The sequence below is a fragment of the Alosa sapidissima genome, chromosome 3 (assembly GCF_018492685.1).
Source record: "Alosa sapidissima isolate fAloSap1 chromosome 3, fAloSap1.pri, whole genome shotgun sequence".
Taxonomy (NCBI): domain Eukaryota; kingdom Metazoa; phylum Chordata; class Actinopteri; order Clupeiformes; family Clupeidae; genus Alosa; species Alosa sapidissima.
Genome location: NC_055959.1, coordinates 8446933 through 8468188, shown reverse-complemented (window position 1 = coordinate 8468188; position 21256 = coordinate 8446933).

The window sequence follows — 21256 nt, the reverse complement described above, 5'->3', positions numbered from 1 at the left end:
CATGTCTTCTTGAGCTTTAATAGCCAGCCATAAATGCTTGCTACATTTCAGCATTAATTAGTTTTTTTTATATAGATATAGGCACATCTTTATCACCTCATAACCAAACACACTACCATATATTTTCCTTGACATGTTTCAAACTAGTATAGAAAGCCTCTCAAAGTAGTGCACGTATAGATCACAAAAAAAGCCCCATATGATCCAAACAGCTGCTGAGGCTGCAGTGATGGAGAGGAGCAAACATGTTGCGACTGAACCCTGAGTGAGTCCTCTGGCATGAGCACAACTCCAGAAGTGGCTCTGCCGACTGGAGGAAGATCTCTGGCTCCCCTTAGCAGAGAGGACAATATCACATAATGAGTGTGTGTGTGTTTGGCGAGGAGGGTGTATGTCTGGGCATACAGTACTTGCAGCCCATGTTACCATTGACTCATATTTTTCATTTTATGTATTTTTCTTTTGTTGGGGGTGGAGGTGATATAGAGAAGAGGCATTTCTGTGGGAAAGCTGGCTCTGCCTCCATCTCTCCCCTCCCTCTCTTACAAGTCGGCTCCGAGTGGGGATTTGCCCTATCTTTCACCGGCTTAGCCCCTCATTGTGCTCCGAAGGCACAAGAAAGATATAAAGGATGAAAGAGAATGGCTTTTTTGTGCCGTGTGTGTCCTTATCATGATCTGATACATTACAAATTTGTGTGACTGACTCATCGAAGAGTACTTGGAGAGGACAGAAAGCAGAATTGGATCTCTGGTTTTGCTGGGTGAAAGTGACTGATCATGTTGCTGCTTCATCTCAGTGCCAAGGTACATTGAAGAGTGCACCCCCCACCCCTAACCCACACACGCTCACCACCATCATGCACAAAAGCTAACATGTTGTGCAACATTGTGCAATTTTTTAAACCTGTTTACCTCATCAACTGTCATGCATTCTGATTTATTTCTCTCTCTCTCTCTCTCTCTCTCTCTCTCTCACACACACACACACTCTTTCTCTGTCTTTTTGTCTGTTGTTGTCTATCCAAATCTCTCTGTCTTTCTCTTTGGGCCCTGAGTCATTCTCTGCTGTGCCTTTTTCTGTCTGGTTTTGAATGATCTGTCTGTGTTGTTTCTTTGAGTTAATGTTCCTTATACTGCCTGTGCCATGGTTCTCAATCTATCTCTCTACTTGCTTAACATTCGTTTCTCTTATGATGAATGGCTCTCTCATCTTCCCTGTCTTTTTCCCTCTGCCTTTCTCATTCAATCTATCTAGATGTTTTTGTGAGACACGCACGCACACACACACACACACACACACAAGACAAACAACTGCACTGGTTCTTTCATCTGCAGGCCTTTGTGGCTCCAGTGACGTCTCTCTGTGAGGTGGATGTTTGATTTGATCCGATGAGCTCCGAAAGGTTGTGACGAGGGGGCGAGTGGGAGGGCCGCAGCGGGGGAATGTGTGGTCAGTTGGGATCCACGGCACTGTGAGGTCATTAGAGGGACAGCTTAAGGCCTCTCTTGGCTTGTGGCAGCTCATAAATGCATAATTGGCTCGTCTAGCCACACACACACAAGCACATATTGAGTGGTGGTGTCGGGTGTTTATACTGCATATATATACTTCTTATACATTTCTTTTACATTTTCTTTTATTTTCGTTATTCATATTTTGTAATAACCAGCTGGTGATGAAATTTGTTTTACAGTAACGGTTAATTCCTTGTCTGCTGTTTCTACACCCCATGTCTGTACCTGAGTCGGTGACAATAATAAACATTACAAATATTGAATACAAAAAGTATTCAAATCTAATAATTGTTAATAAACAATTGCCATGATTTTTTTATCCTTCTATGGATACAGATTAAACAAAGAAGTTTTTTTAGGCCTCATGAAACAAAGCACTTACCCTGATTGTGAAACTACCCACAATTTAACAACAGTATTTCTGAATGCTCATTGGAACTATGCTATCGGGAAACACCTGTCACTAAAACGATGCATCGGACTATCTAAGCTGCACCTAGTTCCAACTATGGTATTGGGAAACACTTGTCGCAATTGCATTCCAACCATGTAACAACTACCCTTTGGGGAAAAATACCATAGACTCTAGATCTCTTCCAGTTGTGGTCCTCCGAGTCCAGTAGTCTGAGTGTGGTGCATCATACTAGCCCTCCTCCAACTTCCTATCAGCAGCTATCCAACTGAAACCATGACTGACGTGTACAGGCTTAACCCACCCACGGAGTCTCATACAATTGGTGGAACTAGTCCACGGCCCTTTCTCCCTCCCCCTCTCCTACTCTTGAAGCTGGCATGACATTCTTTGCTTGAAGGCCTTCCAGCAATCTAGCTGCTCACGACACATCTATACAGCACTCAATTTAGAATGTTCATTTCATTGACTCTTCCATAGATCCAGTTGCTCGTATAGATTGGGTATTACCCAATAGTATTGCATTTTAAGCAAGAGTAATCAGCTTTTAAATATTGTCATTTGTACATGAAACAACTCGTACCGTTTGCTTTGATTGGCATGTGGCTTTCATGCAGTATTTTTTACACATTGTTTTTTTTAGAAAAATATAATCCATGCACCCATACATGTTTAAGTCAAGACAAGAATTATAAAGGTTTGAGCTTAAATGAAAGAACTCATTTCTTAACACCATTATAGAAAATCAATGGAGAGATTTTTATACACAAAAAAATACATTATCCCACAAGCATTTATCTAACCTGCTACAGGTTAGCTGCATTGGTTAATCAGGCTCAGTGATGTTTACTGTATCAATACACCCACTGCCAAAGAGAGTGCAAGTGTGAGGCTCATTGGGGTTGTGTGTGATACCGCCAGCCTCTCTTACCACAAGCGGAGTCTTGGTGATATACAGGCGGCGGTGTAGGCAATAACCTGTTAAACAACCACAAACAATCGCTGCAAAGCAAACCCCCACACACCCCTTAATGAACCACTGCTTGAGCCTAATGAGTCCCACGGGAGATGTGTTCATGCTTTGTGCTGTTCCACTGTGCCAGGGTCTCGGTTGTGACGTTGGTGTATTTTGACCCTTTCTGGCGCCCTACCTCATCCAGCTGTAGCTGTGTAATCATTTGAGAGAGAGAGAGAGAGATACAGAGAGAGAGAGTGATTCAATACAATTAATACATCTGCACCAGTGCAATCTCCTCAAACTTTGGTAATTACATTCCTGTACAAAATTGTAAGCAGTTTATAGTTAGATGCTCACCACACACACACACACACACACTACCAGTTCCTCTTTGACCATATTTCACTCCTGATGTGAATGTGAACTGTGAAGTACTTTGATGTGAACAAGTCGCGTTTGGCAAGACAGAGAATACCTTCTGTGCAACAAAAAACACCCATGAATCCATGAACAGCCAACTCACAAAACAAGCTGGCCTGTGCCCAGTTATTAAGCTGAGCAGGTGTGCGTACAATGGAAAAGGGGAAGAGGGGGATAAAAAGTCAAGTTATGTAATATGATGGCATCGCATGACTAATCGCAATAGAGCACTTTTATTTATCCTGCTTTTTTATCTGTCTTGTTTCATATGTGGGGATCAGAGACAGAAAATATTACTTGGAGAAGAAATTGGCTGAACCACATCTGCCTCCTGAGAGAGAGAGAGAAAGAGAGAGAGAGAGAGAGAGAAAGAGAGAGACATGCAGGTGTTCCCTGAGATAAGTCCAAAAGATCTCCCCCATCGTGCGGCAGATAGTCACGAGCCCAGCAGTCCTGGGAGGTAATTAAAATCAGCGTTATCATTATATGTTTGGAGAGGTGCTCTTTGGGGAGAAAGGAAGGATGCACGGGTACTTCAGCTACAGGGGGGGGGGGGGGGGGAGGAGAGAAAGAGAAGAAAGTGTGAAATCATGATCTATTGTGTGGAGCAGACCTCCCACACAGCAGCACATCAAAAACAGGTCCATGCAGCTCTCTCTCTCTCTCCCTCTCTCTCTCTCTCTCACACACACACACACATACACTTGTACATAACATAAGCAAGCCAAGTATGTATCATTCCAGAAGAACTTTGCTGACTGTCCACTGGGGCTGGTGGAAGAACATCCCGAAAAGGCTCCCGAGGAAAAGGTAGGTGCTGTCTCCCCTGGAGCTGCGAGTGAACTGTATAAGTACACAGTCTGGTGTGACAGCGGATCCTAGGGGGAGCATCTAAAGGGAGAATGATGAGGTATGAATGATTTATCACATAGAAAATGACAACAGGAGCCGATTACAGCAGCATTGAGGTATCTGATGGGCAGAAGACTGCCGGTTATCTCCTGAGCTTTTTAAGAAATGGCCTGCAAAAGGTTGGCAAATGGACATGAATACTGATAATGAAATTTGATCTTTTACTGTTTAATGTTTAATTTTTCAAAAGTGCCTTTTTCAAGACAACCTTTGATAAAAATCAAATAATAAAAATTGTCCTTTTCCCTTTTTTATTATATGGCTGTCTAGTATTCTGAGCAACGTCAACCCTGGCACACAGAGCTAGCCCTCATGGGACAGCCGGGGGGTTCTTCGCCTCTGAGGGCAAAACATTTGGCGTGCAGGCTGGAGCTCTAGGTCCCTGGTGAACACCTGGGTGACAGCATGCCCCCAGCCAAACCAAACCTAAGGCCCCAAGGGGCTGCCATGACATCCCAAAATCCCCTCTCCTCCCTCTGGAGGATTTCTACAGAGATCAACAACTGCTAATGAGTCTAACACGGTCCATATACCATGTTTCCCCATGCACTATACATTCACATTTCTTTAAAAAGGATAACCAAATGTGAAAATAATTTTGACAATGTGTCATGAGTTGTTACTTTTACAACTTCATTGTTTGGCCATGGCTGAATTAAACTACGGTACTCAAGAGTATAATGATGATTCAAGGATCAAACAATGATTTATATCTGATGACAACACAAAGAGACACAAGACAACTCAAAACAACATTTGGTTGAATAAACTAGCAGAATTCCACTTGCCATGCATTCAGAGGGTGTCGAAATCATAGATTGTATGTTCTATATATACAGTTCTGTGCAGTTTTGAATCTGTCAGCCAAAGATCCCAGCGATTACAATGTCTCATTTTTGCTTTTTTCATTTTTAACAAGGTGGTGCTATCAAATGAGTGGATATGAGATGGGTTGACTTGCAAAAACATACAAAAATTGGTCATCCTAGGCCCTACGGTTCTTGAGATATTCAGAAAACTGTGTCTGGCCATCTACAGGCCAGTGCAGTCACTAAATGTACACATAAATTAATGTATTGTATGGTCCCCCATGAACGGAATTCCACGAAACTGCATGCACTGGCATGCATTGAGAAGGTGTCATAATGATCCTGCATCTTCCATTTTGTGCAGGTTTGACCCTGTCAGCCAGAGCTAGCCTACCTGCGATTACAGCCCTTGAGACCATAGATTTGTTTCCACCCTGATACCTTAAGATTAGTTCAGATTCAATTTTGTCTGTCATTGACTTAGGATCATAGACTATGTATAAAATAGGATTATGACATGTTTTCAGTCTCTGCCCAAGCCTGAGTTGCATTAGGCTATATTGCTGGGCTGGATATAAACAATCTGTCAATCAAAAACACTATACCAGGGCTCAACATTAACTTTTAAAAGCGGTTATCCGCTTGGCAACCAGGCATGAGATTTTGGTTGTCAAAGCCAACCAAATGATTGCAATCATGAATGGCAATGTTATTTGTTTACATAGAGCCTACTAAAATCCCTTTCTCTCATTCATTCTCTATCTTATATTTTAATATTCGGGTTTATATCTGGTGTATCTGTTAATGCTTGTTAACTGGTTAAGTTTGCCTCTGTGCTTTTGGGTAAGCTTCCTTTGTTACTGTTGGCTACTTTGTTACTTTACTTTGTCACAGTAGACCATGTGAGTTTATTTTTACATTCAACTATTGATATTGACGGCCCCAGCTGTGGCGCAACAGGCTGGGGCACCTGCACCGTGCGCCGGCGACCCGGGTACGATTCCCGCCCCGTGGTCCTGTCCAGATCCCACCCCTGCTCTCTCTCCCATTAGCTTCCTGTCACTCTCCACTGTCACTATCATTAAAGGCATAAAAAGGCCATTGACATTTACCCTTTTGGTGCCTAAATAAATTGTTAAAGGAGAATTCCGGTGTGATATTGACCTAAAGTGTATTGAAACATGATACCGAGTGTGAACGTATGTCTCATAGCCCATCTCGACTTGTCCCCTGCACTCCAAAATCTGGCGCTAGTTAGCCGATGCTACCAACAACTTTTTCAGTAGTGGTGCTTCGGCATCGGGCTAGCCATGCAAATAAATCACTGTTTTACACCCATTTACGAGGCTCAATGTATCTCCACACTTCATTGGTAGACTTCCTAGGGCCCTGACATTTAAAACGAGACATTGAGAACTTTGAAAAAGCACTGGTAGTTTACTTACAAGACGATTTATACAGACAGTATCTTCACGAAGTTTAACGTTTGCAGCCATCTTGAATTTAGTCACGATAAGTCGAGCAACGAGTAAGAATGAACAGGTATGATAAGGGATCAGATTCCAAAAATAATTCAGTGGAAATGCATGGATTCCAGTTGCTGCTACTGAAGAAACTGGAATCCATGCATTTCCACTGAATTATTTTTGGAATCTGATCCCTTATCATACCTGTTCATTCTTACTCGTTGCTCGACTTATCGTGACTAAATTCAAGATGGCTGCAAACGCTAAACTTCGTGAAGATACTGTCTGTATAAATCGTCTTGTAAGTAAACTACCAGTGCTTTTTCAAAGTTCTCAATGTCTCGTTTTAAATGTCAGGGCCCTCGGAAGTCTACCAATGAAGTGTGGAGATACATTGAGCCTCGTAAATGGGTGTAAAACAGTGATTTATTTGCATGGCTAGCCCGATGCCGAAGCACCACTATTGAAAAAGATGTTGGTAGCATCGGCTAACTAGCGCCAGATTTTGGAGTGCAGGGGACAAGCCGAGATGGGCTATGAGACATACGTTCACACTCGGTATCATGTTTCGATACACTTTAGGTCAATATCACACCGGAATTCTCCTTTAACCTGCTCACCAATCGTATATCTCTAATTCTCGTAGTATGCCATGCCATGCTTTGCCATAGCTGATAAACTAGTTACTTAGTAATTGAATGGTGATACAAATTATTAATTAAATGGAGTCAGATTAAACGAATTTGTCATAATAACATCACCGTTGGTAGTGCTCAGTCCGAGGAGCGGGATAATCGGTTGTCTTTCAAATTCCCTCTGCACGCTACGCCACTACAACTCATGAGTCCCATGCGATTTCCCACCAGCGGAGTAGCAGCAACTGGAATCCATGCATTTCCACGGAATTATTTTTGGAATCTGATCTCTTATCATACCTGTTCATTCATACTCGTCGCTCGATTTATCTTAATTAAATTCAAGATGGAGGCGAACGGTAAACTTTCTGAAGGTACTGTCTGTATAAATCGTCTTGTAAATAAACTACCAGTGCTTTTTCAAAGTTGTCAATGTCTCATTTTAAATGTCAGGGCCCTCGGAAGTCTACCAATGAAGTGTGGAGCTACTTTGAGCCTCGTAAATGGTGTAAAACAGTGATTTATTTGCATTGCTAGGCCGATGTCCGAGGCACCGCCTTTGAAAACCTGTTGGTAGCATCGGCTAACTAGCGCCAGATTTCGGAGTGCAGGGGACAAGCCGAGATGAACTATGAGACATACGTTCACTTCACACTGGGTATCATGTTTCAACAGACTTTAGGTCAATATCACACCGGAATTCTCCTTTAACTCGTGTCATGCTGTTCGCCAACAGCAACATCCATCTTCTTTGTTTTCAAGTAGCAGGGAATTCAAGCCAAACTGTTGCAACTCTGCCATCAATCATTATGTTAAGCCCGCCTAACGTCTCTATACACGATGTGATTGGCTCAATCGAAGTTTAATTTTTCCAGCTCGTAAACCAACGGAGAGTTGCTAGATTAGCCCGGGCTGCCGCTAGGGTGCGTCTAGATTTCTAGGCTAATTATTGTAATGAATAAAGGATAAAATGTCTTAGATTTGACTCATTGATCATGATGCATTGTAAACTTACATAAATGCAAACAAACAGCAGTCAAGTACAACAGCTGAGAAGTCAATGCAATGGATGGATTATTTAGCCGCCTTCTTCATGGATGATTTTTATCGAATACTGATGCGAACTTCTGGGTAGGCTACCCAGATTAATCGAATACCAACTCCCCCATTCTAGTGGGCAATGTGACTGTAGTATGCAGTAGTTGTTCTGTCTGCTCTGTAAAACTGAGCACAGTCTATGATGGAACAGTTCCCATAGGAAACATGGCTCTAGCTCAGTGTTTCTCAAACTTTTTCAGACCAAGGACCACTTAACCAATAAAAAAAACACGGACCACCTAGCTAAAAAAAAGAGTAGACCTACTTCAACAATATTACACAATAGGCCTACTCATTGAACCACCTTGCTTATTGTCTTTGCACCTTGCTTATTGTGTTAGAGGATTCATATAATTTAAACTGGCATAGCTTAAATAGGCAGTGTTGCAGAACTGTTTGGATTTACATACAAGTTGGTTCAATATTGTAAACAACTAATCTATATTATATTTTACCACTTCTGCTCGCTGACTACTTGGGTCTAAATGTACACATATATTCATTTATTATGGTCCCCCAGGAACAGAATTCCCCACAACTTGGCATGCATTCACAGGGTCTGATCCAACACCTTTGATTTTATGCATTTTTGACCATGTCAGCCAGAGATACCTGCGATTACATCTAATTTTTGCTTTTTCAATTTTAATTAGGTGACGCTACACATCAAATGAGTGGTTATGGGATAGGTTGACATGGCCCCTTAAGACCAACATACAAAAAAATGTGATCCTTCTAGGCCCTATACGGTTCTTGAGATATTCAAAACGAAAAACAATGGTTCCATTTCATCCATGTGGGGCTCCATGCACCTTGGTCTTTCAGTATCCCGGGGAATCGTTGATACAAAATTACTGAAAAAATAAATCTGTAAGAAAAAATATATACCCTACAGACACCATGGGAGCGACCATAGAGTGGTCTGTGTGTGAAGTGATTTTTCTGTTTTAGTCACCACAGAGGGAAACACTTCCTCTTAGATTACTTTTGTCCTCATCAATTTTGTGCTGGGAAGTAAGCAATGTGCATGCATGAACATCCCAACATAGGTACGTGAACATGCTGAAGTAGTGCTGAAGTATAGAGTATCCATTACAGGAACAATAGACACATTGTGCAAACGTAGTTAAAATAATGGGAATGTTTTCCAACAACGCTCCAGTATTTTGCTGTTTCTGAACATCACGTCTTATATTACTCTTCAGTTGCCAGCGGCAACAGGGCTCAGAGACGTATTTTTCAGCAAATAAAAAAAATATTTCAATGTGTTTTATGCGATTGTGAGCTGTGTACATTTTACAGTCTCCATTGATGCCAGATGATATATACAGTATGCTACAAAATATCAGGTGCACCAGTATATTTTAAATAACTGTATTTCACTAATAAAATTGTGTTTTGAAAGTGTCTACATGTACATTTAAATGCATCTAAAGGAATTTGCCCTTTAGTTTGTATAGATTCATAGCGCAGACATCAGACATTTAATTATAGATTAAATAACTTAATTACAGGAAGATGGCAAAGAAGAACACTTAAATGAATACACAAGACATCGCTATTTAAAGTTAAAAACTTTGACTGCATTTTCCCAATGCAGTCAAAGTAATTTTAAGGAAAAAGCCTAATGTTAGGGGGGATGCTAAAGATGGTAATTGGGATATCAAAGTGAGCAGTCTATGTCTATCCCCCCACGGTTCAGTGAAAACTAGCCAGATGTTTGTGCTCTGTGTTTTTTCTGTATCCTTCCTGCGTATGAGACCTTGGCTTGTTTGTGTGGCACAGTAAGCCTTGTTAAGTGGCAGGACGGATTGCTATGGGGACTGGGGATAGATAATGAGCACTGACAGGCAGACAGACAGCACTCCTAAAGGACTACACCCCCAACCCCCCATCCCCTTTCTACTCCCAGCAATACAAATGCATGCAAATAATAAACACACATGCATACAGTACATACATACATGCATATCCACTCTGATACAAACAAACCCATGCAGAGACAAACACACGCAAAAAGGCATGCAGGCATACACAGAGAGAGAGGGAGAGGGAAAGAGATTAACTTAAGGAATTACATCTGCCAGAGAGTTCATGTTATAAAGACACATGAACAAACACACACCTAAGACAGACACATGGACATTCTCTCCACACCCCCAAGTCATACATACACATACATACATAACACAAGTTAACCCAAAGTATTACACACGCACACGCACACACTCTCTCTCTCTCTCTCTCTCTCTCTCTTACACACACACACACACACAGACACACACACATATATTTCCAGGCTAATAAGAAGCAGCTGATCCCTGGGTGCCCTGCAATGGGGCCCTGAGCCCAGGTGTCTGTGTCATCTGCTGTGGCACGCAGACAGCTTGCCAGGCTGAGGCATCACTGGGTGGGTGGAGACAGCCAGGGCTCACACCCCGGCCCACCCCACCCACTCGCTGTCCTGGTTTCCCCACAGCCAGATGCTCACATCACATCACAGTTCAACCCCACCGATATCCACAACTTTCCACACATACAACTCCTGAAAAGTTGGGTTTCTCAAAGCGCTTGGAGTGGTGCTGGAGATCAAACACTGACACTTGGCCATTTTGGTCGTCTGGTCCATTCTAAAGCCTCGTCCTCAGAGTGAATCAGATCCTTGAATTTCCCCTTGGGGATCAATAAAGTATCTATTTGTCTAGAACCGTATACCAAAGGTTGCTCTTAAGATGGGCACCACCTGGGAAGCGCAAAACAAAGCAACCTGGGATGGGAGGAATGAACTGAAAGTGATGAGCCACACATGGGATGCAGCTGAATGTGAAGACAGAACCAGGTGGAGGCAGATTGCGGCACAATCATCAGTGTGCAGATGCGTTGTTTATGCACTTTCCTTGGTCAAAATCCATTACAATGCACTGCACCATACAAACTTGGACTTCCATGGCAGTAGAACGAATGTGTGACTGTGTGTGTGTCAGTCAGACTTCCGAGGCCCATTGATGTTGCAGCTAAATCACTTTTATCTTTTTTTTCTGTGGACCATTAGGATAAAGAGCAATTCCACTCTAATTAAACACCCTCCAACCAAGATAGTACTTTTAACATGTTCTTGAGTTCTGTGGACTCTTTGGTTGCAGACCTCTCAATACTTGTGATAGAAATTCCAGACATGGCAGCTAGTTGGGCAGTTTCAAATTCATGTATTCCACAACCCATCAAAATTCCTGTGCCAGTGTTCTGGAACAGAAGATGGGCTCAAAATTGTCCTCAAAGAATCAGAATTAATAGGAATTTGTTTCCCCCCACAAATTTGTGTTTCATGAACAAAAAAGCACCCTCTACGCTGTGCTGACAAATGTTGCTCGGAGGCCCTGGCATTCGTTTCTGTCAGTCTGGTTCCTCTTAATCACAGCATAATGAATGCCAACTGCTCAGGGGCTAATCAGGAAATGCGGCAATATCTACTGAGAGCCATTGCTTTGGGTAGAAGTGTGTTTGTGTGTGTGTGTGTGTGTGTGTGGGGGGGGGGGGGGGCCTTCAACTGGTCGAATTTTCCTACCTTGTGAGGACTCGTCAAGCCTTCCAATTGACCACACGCTGCTGCACATAACAAGGTGTACGCCCGTGTGTTTTTGACGTCAAAGACAACAGTCAAAAAATCCCGTTTGCCACATGGCCACTCACCGGCAATCAACTATTTTTAAGCTATAAACGATCTGTCAACTATATGTTTAAGCTTGAACGATCTGTCAACTACTGTATATGTTTAAGCTTGAACGATCTGTCAACTATAGCCTATGTTTAAGCTTGAACGATCTGTCAACTATATGTTTAAGCTATAAACGATCTGTCAACTATATGTTTAAGCTTGAACGATCTGTCAACTATATGTTTAAGCTATAAACGATCTGTCAACTATATGTTTAAGCTTGAACGATCTGTCAACTATATGTTTAAGCTTGAACGATCTGTCAACTATATGTTTAAGCTATAAACAATCTGTCAATCAAAAACACTATACCAGGGCTCAACATTAACTTTTAAAAGCGGTTATCAGCTTGGCAACCAGGCATGAGATTTTGGTTGTCAAAGCCAACCAAATGATTGCCATCATTAATGGCCTGTTATTTGTTTACATAGGGCCTACTAAAATCCCTTTCTCTCATTCATTCTCTATCTTATATTTTAATATTCGGGTTTGTATTGTTATATCTGGTGTATCTGTTAATGCTTATGTTAACTGGTTAAGTTTGCCTCTGTGCTTTTGGGTAAGCTTCCTTTGTTACTGTTGGCTACTTTGTTACTTTACTTTGTCACAGTAGACCATGTGAGTTTATTTTTACATTCAACTATTGATATTGACGGCCCCAGCTGTGGCGCAACTGGCTGGGGCACCTGCACCGTACGCCGGCGACCCAGGTACGATTCCCGCCCCGTGGTCCTGTCCAGATCCCACCCCTGCTCTCTCTCCCATTAGCTTCCTGTCACTCTCCACTGTCACTATCATTAAAGGCATAAAAAGGCCAAAAAATATACTTTAAAAAAAAAAAAACTATTGACATTTACCCTTTTGGTGCCTAAATAAATTGTTAACCTGCTCACCAATCGTATATCTCTAATTCTCGTAGTATGCCATGCCATGCTTTGCCATAGCTGATAAACTAGTTACTTAGTAATTGAATGGGGATACAAATTATTAATTAAATGGAGTCAGATTAAACGAATTTGTAATAATAACTTTACCATTTAACTCTCACCGTTGGCAGTGCTCAGTCCGAGGAGCGGGATAATCGGTTGTCTTTCAAATTCCCTCTGCACGCTACGCCGCTACAACTCATGAGTCCCATGCGATTTCCCACCAGCGGAGTAGCAGCAACTGGAATCCATGCATTTCCACGGAATTCTTTTTGGAATCTGATCCCTTATCATACCTGTTCATTCATACTCGTTGCTCGATTTATCTTAAATAAATTCAAGATGGAGGCGAACGGTAAACTTCCTGAAGGTACTGTCTGTATAAATCGTCTTGTAAATAAACTACCAGTGCTTTTTCAAAGTTGTCAATGTCTCGTTTTAAATGTCAGGGCCCTCGGAAGTCTACCAATGAAGTGTGGAGCTACTTTGAGCCTCGTAAATGGTGTAAAACAGTGATTTATTTGCATTGCTAGGCCAATGTCCGAGGCACCCCCTTTGAAAACCTGTTGGTAGCATCGGCTAACTAGCGCCATATTTCGGAGTGCAGGGGACAAGCCGAGATGAGCTATGAGACATACGTTCACACCAGTGGCGGACCGTCAGGGCCTTCTCTGAAGGCCTAACTATTTTCAAAGGAATGAAAAATAATAGTCTTTAGTCTTAATAGTCTTTAGTCTTTAATAACATTTTACTTTACCATTTATGCCTTACATTTGTATATCATATGCAGCAGAAGTCATGTCTGATGCTGCCTGGCCTGAGCAGTCACTGTCACAGCCGTAGCTGCTATATCAAGGGAGCAGCACAGGAGAGCGAGTGAAAGAGTGAGTGCTTTTCAGGCAGGGCGGGTGCGTGTCAATACATTTTGTCCAAGCATTTGTTCCTGGGGACAGGAGCATTTCTTCCACCTCCCTTTTCTTTTGAATCCTTTAATTGGCAGTGCAGATTTCTTTTTCTCTTCTACTCTTTCTATGAATTTTACAAATGTGTCAATGCTCCCTAAAGTGTGTGTTTGTCTGTGCCTATGTGTCTATGCGTATGTGTGTGTGTGTGTGTGCGCGCTTGTGTGTGTGCGTTTGTGCTAGGCTTGCCTTGGTATTTTTTGTATGTTAATCTGTGTGTGTGTGTCTGTGCTTGGAAAATGTGTGTGTGTGTGTGTGTGTGTGTGTGTGTGCGTGCGTGCGTGTGTGTGTTTGTGCTTGTTAGGGCCCAAGCACTAGAGATGCAGGTGCAAAGCCCTATTGTTTCTGTAAGGATTATTATAGTTGCCAGTTTCCTGCCGCACTATGCCTTTTTTGAGTTGGCTCACATGAGTAAAAACTCATCAAATTTGCCACACACAACAGATGTCTGATAAAGCTGTCATGGACAAAGGCTTGGCCCCGGGTGTGGCCTAGGGACTCCATAGCGCCCCCTTATGTCACTTAGTCTCCTGGTTGGCATATAGTTTCAGCTACACACTCCAAAGTTGGTGTGTAACTCACCAAGACACACAACTTTTGTATAGATATTTCAATCTGTTCCTAGAGGGTTTCCGGTTGAAACGTTCACGCAGAAACTTTGAAATGAAAATTAATCACACTTTACTCTTTGGACTCTAAAATTTCTCTTTTACATTTTTGCTTGTCCCAAGTCTCCATTAGCTCAATGTTGCTATCTGTACCACCGGAGATGCCTTAGGAATGTACCTGTTTGTTTATGCAGTTGAAAGTGTCTATGTACATTGTATTAGCCACACCCGCTTGCTGCTATATTTTTAGTATTTTTGTTTGTGTGAGTGTGTGTGTGATTATTTGGGCTCCTGCATCTCCTCTGTTATTTTTACATTACCCTTGTAAGTGTGCTGGGCTGTGCTGCGCTTTGCTGCGTTGCCGTGGCGCCCCGGCTGTAGTGTATGCTAAGCGGCTCACAAACCCATGCCTCAGTCATTATCTGTTTACACCAATTGCCTCTGCCATTTCCCTGGCCCCTTATCTTCCCACATGGCAATTGAAGCCGAGTGTGAATGAAATTATTCTGGTCGTTATGAATAGCTGCTTAGAATGTTTCCCTCGTACTGGAAGAAGCCTATTTAAATGAATTCATGTTCAGCTGTTTCCCCGCACGCCTGTCAAATAGAGCCGAATGAATAAATAAATAAAAGTCGAGAAATGATGTGTGGAAGAGGAGAAAGGAAAAATAAAAGAGAGAGAAAGAGACAGAGGGAATAAAATACCTACTCCTCCGCCACTGAAAAAAGTGTGATGACTGAATGAAGGTAAGGGAGATGGAGCGGTGAGCACATCAGGCACAGCCGGAGGAGTGAGGGATCATTGCCGGTGCCGACAGACAGACAGACAGACAGACAGACACAACAGGCTCGGCTGACAAGGAGAGAGCATCAGTGGTGTGTGCATGCTGTGGTACGAAAGCCCTTATGTAAAGCAGGGAGAAAGAAAGATGGAGACAGACTCAGAGAGAGAGAGAGAGAGAGAGGGGGGATGGAGAAAGAGAAGAAACTGAGATGGAGGAGTGAAAGTGGAAGTGAAAGAGAGAGAAAGAGAGAGGGCAGTGTGAGAGAGAGTGAGAGGAGAGAGAGAAAAAAGAGAAAATGTGGGAAAGAAAGACAGAGACACTCCCCTAAACTCTCCATTCTCCAAGGTGAAAACATTGGCTCTCTGACACACGGATCTACCGCGTTCTGGACACACCAGACCCCCAGAGGCCCGACGCTCAAATCCCCTCAGCTGCTGTTTGTTGTGGCACACTGGCTGTCCTTGCAGCAGCGATATGAGCCGATGATGAGTAGCACTGACCCATCTGACCCCCACCCCACCCACACACAAACCCACTCGCACCCACACACCCATCACTGGCCTGTCGAAAAACGCACCGTGAGGATTTGAAACAGACTTGCCCCCCAACCCGCCCCCCCTCCCCGTATCCAACCCTGCCTGCCTCACTCTAATATGTCCTCGTTGCATGGAAGATAAGGCGCTTTTCCCCTAGTTCTAGCAGTGGAAAAAAACGGGGCAATTTAAAAGCGTTGACACAGCAGCAGCGATTAAAATCTGGCGAGGCTTGGGAAGGTCTGCATTGTCTCTGGTGGGCGATAAAGGTGTGCTAATTTGCAGCGATAAAGAGAGGCAGATAGAGGAAGTCTGCACTGACGCGATGACTGGTGACATTGACATGAAACTCACGTTGTGTGTCGGAGTGTGTGTGTGTGTGTTTCCTTAAACTTGAGATGGACTGGTATGTATGTGCATGTATGTGCAGGTGTCACAGGCTTTAATATACCCAATATATGAGTGTGAGAAGTGTGTGCGTATGCGCGTGTTCGTGTGGTCTCTAAGATGTTCAGACCCCCTATAAGCAGTCCCTTTCCACTGAGGATGCGGGTGAAGAAGCAGCCTTGGTGCAACAGATGTGGCTAGTGCAGATTAACAAACCATTACAGTGAAAATGCCTGCCTGTCTGTCTGCATGCCTGCCTGTCTGTCTGCATGCTTGCCTGTCTTCCTGTCTGTCTCTGCTAGCACACGCACAGGAGGAAGAGCGGAAGCATCGTAGCCACCGGTGCTTTGCTCCTACAGATAACTGACTGAGTCGTTTGACTCATCAAATCCCATTTTAAAAAAGCCCACTTCATGGAAAAAAATGTCTTACTCCAAAGAAGTTGCTTTCATTTTCATCTCACATTTGATAGGCACGCTTGATGATGAAAATTGGTTTTGGAATGCAAACACACAGACATACTGTACAGACACACACACAAACATATTCATCAAGTTTGTTGGCAACAGATGTTGTTTGAGGTCTTAAAGGAGCAGGAAAATGTGACTGGAAGGAGAAATAGTGTCTGCGTGTGTGTGTGTGTGTGCATCTGTATATGTGTATGTGTATGTGGGCATATGTGTGACTGTGTATATATACTTTAAATGTGTGTGTGTGTGTGAGGGAGAGAGAGAGAGAGAGTGTGTGTGTGTGTGTATGAATGTGTGTGTCTATGTGTGTGTGTGAGAGAGTGTCTGTGTGCGTCTCTGGCTAAAAAACATGACCTTTCTGTGATTGTTATCCAGCTCTGCTCAGCGGCGTCTGCGCTCCAGAGGAGAATAGCAATGGTTGTGTTAGTAATCCGTGCACGGCTCAGCTGTCTTGTGCTGTGAGGGGATGACTCAGATCCCTCCTGATCTCCCAAAGACACCCAGTCGATAGCGCCTACGCCGGCAGGCAGCCACAGCCACAGCCGCTGCCTCCTTCTCCGGCGTCCTTCCCAGCCAGACAGCCAGCCAGCCGGGAGCAGGCTGCTCACCAGGGCCCCCCCTCTCCTCCAAAACCGTAGCCCACGGAGAGGGGACTCGCTGGGGGCAGGCTGTCCTGGATGGATACCCCCCCCCCCTCCCTTCATCCTAACCGCACACAGATACACAGACACAGAAATTCATACAGACATAAACACGCAAAACACACACACACACATGCTTTCTTTCCATCTCCATAAACATGCAAAACACACACATAAACACGCAAAAAAAACACACATATACACACACACACATACTGTACACACATGTGTGAACACACAAACAACCCATCCCAACACCTGTTTCAGTCCTTCTCAGTTTCACGATGAGTGAAAAACAGACTCTAGAGAACCATGCAGCAGGTAACGTCTCTGTTACGCGCATGTGTGTGTGTGTGGAGGGTGGGGTGAACAGAGGGGAGGGAGGGAGAACAGGAGGAAGTAACAGCAGTGAATGGAGGAAGAGCGCCCGAAGGGACAGGTCGATTGCTTCATTGAGCATGTCCGTCGCGTGCTGTAAGGAGACAGGCTCCTCGGTGAGGAGGGGTGGGGGTTGGAGGGATTATGTTAACTGACCGAGCGCCGCCATTCAGACGGCTCACCTGTCTGCAATCTCTCCCTCCTTCTCCTCTCCCACTTTCTAAATCTGTTCATCTCTGCTCTAAACCCTCTTTGATTCCCTCTATCCTCCATTTCGCATTCACATTTTTCTCCTTCACCCTTGTCTCACATCTCCCTTTCTTTCTCTCGCTCCTTTCCCTCGAGCTCATGCTCCCTCTCTCTTCTTCTCCACCGCCATTCACGCGGTGGCGGACATGTTCTGCGTTTTCCTTCTGTTCAGCCCTAGACCCTCAGCCTCTCTCTATCTCTTGCACTTTCTCTTTTCTCTCTCTCTCTCTTTGTCCCATACGGTATGTCTCATTTCTCTCAATGAATCAAGTGTGTGTGTGTGTGGGGGCCCTATCCAGACTAGAGAAGCAGGCACCATGTGCAGGAGCTTGTGCATTAGAGACAGGTACTGCATTGATTTTATAGCCTGAGCCGCCGCTCGCTAAGCCACCCTCTCCCTGGCATATTAAATTCCTGTCCTTTCCACAGGGGCTCCAGCGGAAAAACCGGATGGCTCGCTCGCTCCTGCTCCTCTTGTCAGAGACGATTAAACATGGCCGACGAGATAATCGACCTACCTGAGCACCACCCATATTTTGAAGAGAGGATGATGAGGATGGTTGTGGGAAGGGGAGGGGGCACAACTCTGGTACTCAAGATCCACAACTTCCTCGGGTCATGCGGGGCTACTGCAGTGCATATTTACCTACTCTGACTGAGGAGAGCAATGCAAATGTTATTGAAGCTGTCGTTTTTACATGAACAATGACATTAATCACCCCTGAAAGCTTAAGAAGCTCTCGAAGCCCAACATCAAATAACTTTTTATGCATTCAGATATCAGTTTATGGTGCCCACTTACATGCAGGGTTCGTCACTGGTGTGCCGAGATATACTGTCTCAGTAAACCATTTGAGTTTTATGGGTAAGGGAACCAGTCATGCCCTGCCTTATTGTTGCATGCCAGTTCAAGGACCCATTACTCTTCTTGCTAGCATGAAACATCATGTGGTTTATTTAGCATGTGTTTATGTTCTGGTGCCCAAGAGATCAAGAGCCTCATTATATCAAATTCTGTTTTACAAAAAAGCCTTTCTGAATAAGTGCCTCTCGATACACTGTACAATGAACATGGTGTACATGCTCAAAATATATAAAAAATATATGAACATTTCATACAATTCTTAAGAGGATGTTTTTTTAAACACTTTTACATTTCCTAAAGTACCAATGTATCCATTTATCTATCATGGGATATCATTGATATGAAAAATCACATACACTGCTATGTTCACGCAGAGTGGTCCAGTCGTTCGTCTGAATTCCTTGTCTTTGATGTGCCATGTGTGAAAACACTGCTTTTACTTCCAGCAGAGACATGTTATATTGTACACTGGTGGCACACTATTGGAGAGACACACAGCTGAAAAATTATAGACACAGCCAAGCCCCATGGGCACTTTTAAAACTGGATTTTATTTCTAAGTTTGTTTTAAATACTCTCTGGTTATGATCTTTAATTGTCTCAACTATTGAAAAGGTGTGCTTTTTCTTTACAGCATGAATCAAGCTGAAACTGCTGCATTAGGGAAAAGGGGGGTGTTGGGGGGGGGGGGGGGGGTCACATACACAATGATGCATTTAGACCTGAACGTTTTGTGTAGTCTCAGGTCTATATCATGGTGTGGATGGTGGAAAGTAATTAACAGTCCTGTTAAAGCAGTGATGGTTGGTGTGTATCTGTGTGTGTGTGTGTGTGTGTGTGTGTGTGTGTGCGTGTGTGTGCGTTTGTGTGTGTGTGTGTGTGTTTAGGTGTTGGGTTTTGGGTCAGGGAATGGGTGCTAGGTGCCCATCTCTGGTGGGGGGCACCGGGAAGGACACTGGGCTCAGGCACTGGGCACTCTGAATGCAGTCAGGAAGGGAGAGCGCCTGATCCGATGCAGATGAATGCCTCCCTGACGGGAAGTCATTTCAAACGCGCTCCACTTCTTCAGAACACGACTCCAAAAAACAACACATGTCCACCAGACAACCGAAAAAACAAACAAACAAATAAACAAACCAAAAAACAAAGAAACATTTACAGTGTTTTCACCAATGAAAGAAGAAGAAAAAAACGCACCTGTGTATGGGCATGTCTCATGAATAAGACATTCCGTTTGATTCAGAGTGTGCGTTGGACCCATGAGAAGAACAGGAAGCAACAGAAAGAGTTCTGAAAAGCCAATGGAGGGTGACATGCATGGCAACCGTGGGTGTATCTCAATGACAGGCACGGTCGCCTTCACCTCACAGGAGATACGGATGAACGCAAGCATGAGTGTTCCACAGGAAGATGGCGACCCCACTGAATGAGTATGGCTTCATTTGGCCGCTGCAGCTGCACAAGTGAGGGACAGGTGAGGGAATACTCTACTGATGGGGCAGCAAAAACGATGTGGGAGTATTAATTTATGCACGTGTCATGATGAAGCCTATCTTCTGCATACATGAATAAAACTATGTGAAGAGGGATTTTTTTTTTTTTTTTTGCTATTTAAAATATTTTCTCGGGCAAATATACTTTCACTCTCATAATATGTTGCTGTACATCATAGCTAATTAAAAAGCCCTTGAATGGTTATGTATTTTGTTCATAAATGATGAAGCCCTTGGAGTTATGATACTGACCTAGCAACCTAAAAGCGCTACAGTAATTACCATTGTTTTCTATTCACATTTAAAAGAATACAAAAAGCTTATGGCTAATTCTGTAGCGGTACATGGCATACTGGCATGAACTGAGCAGTGGTTAAAGATTTTACAATGCCTTTATTACTCTGATTAAGTGTATTTAATTCTGCAAAGTTGTTTATTAACTTGATATAGAATATAAATCATTGTGTTGTTTTAGGGAACAAGGATAAGGGGAAACTTGGGAGACACAAGAACCTCCCTCTGGTTGAACAGTCTCCGTCAGGCTTCGGAACATGAAAGACATGAAAGTCCAATCGGTCCAGTTCAGACTCTGTTCACATGATGCTAACAAACATTGCTCTCTCTCTCTCTCTCTCTCTCTCTCTCTCTCTCTCTTTCTCTCTCTGGACGAAGGATCAGATCCCCCCCACAGTTAGTTTCTATGGCTGTGAGTTTAAGCAGAGCACCCATGGAGGACACATATAATCCTCTCTGCCCTACACAAAGAATATGCTGGAAAACAGTTTTGTAGTGTCTAGTTTTGGCAAATTACAGTAAATGCTCAGAAATGACCCCACAGTGCAGACTACCTCCCCTGATAACGGCCTTTGAAGTGAGTTAATATCCCTCTGGTAGATTTTTTTTCCCACATTTTTTTTTTTCAAAAACACCCATCCACCCGTCACCCCAGTTCTGTTACCATTGGAGATAAAAAACTGATTCAACTACTAAATGGGTGAACGCATCACCAACAAACAC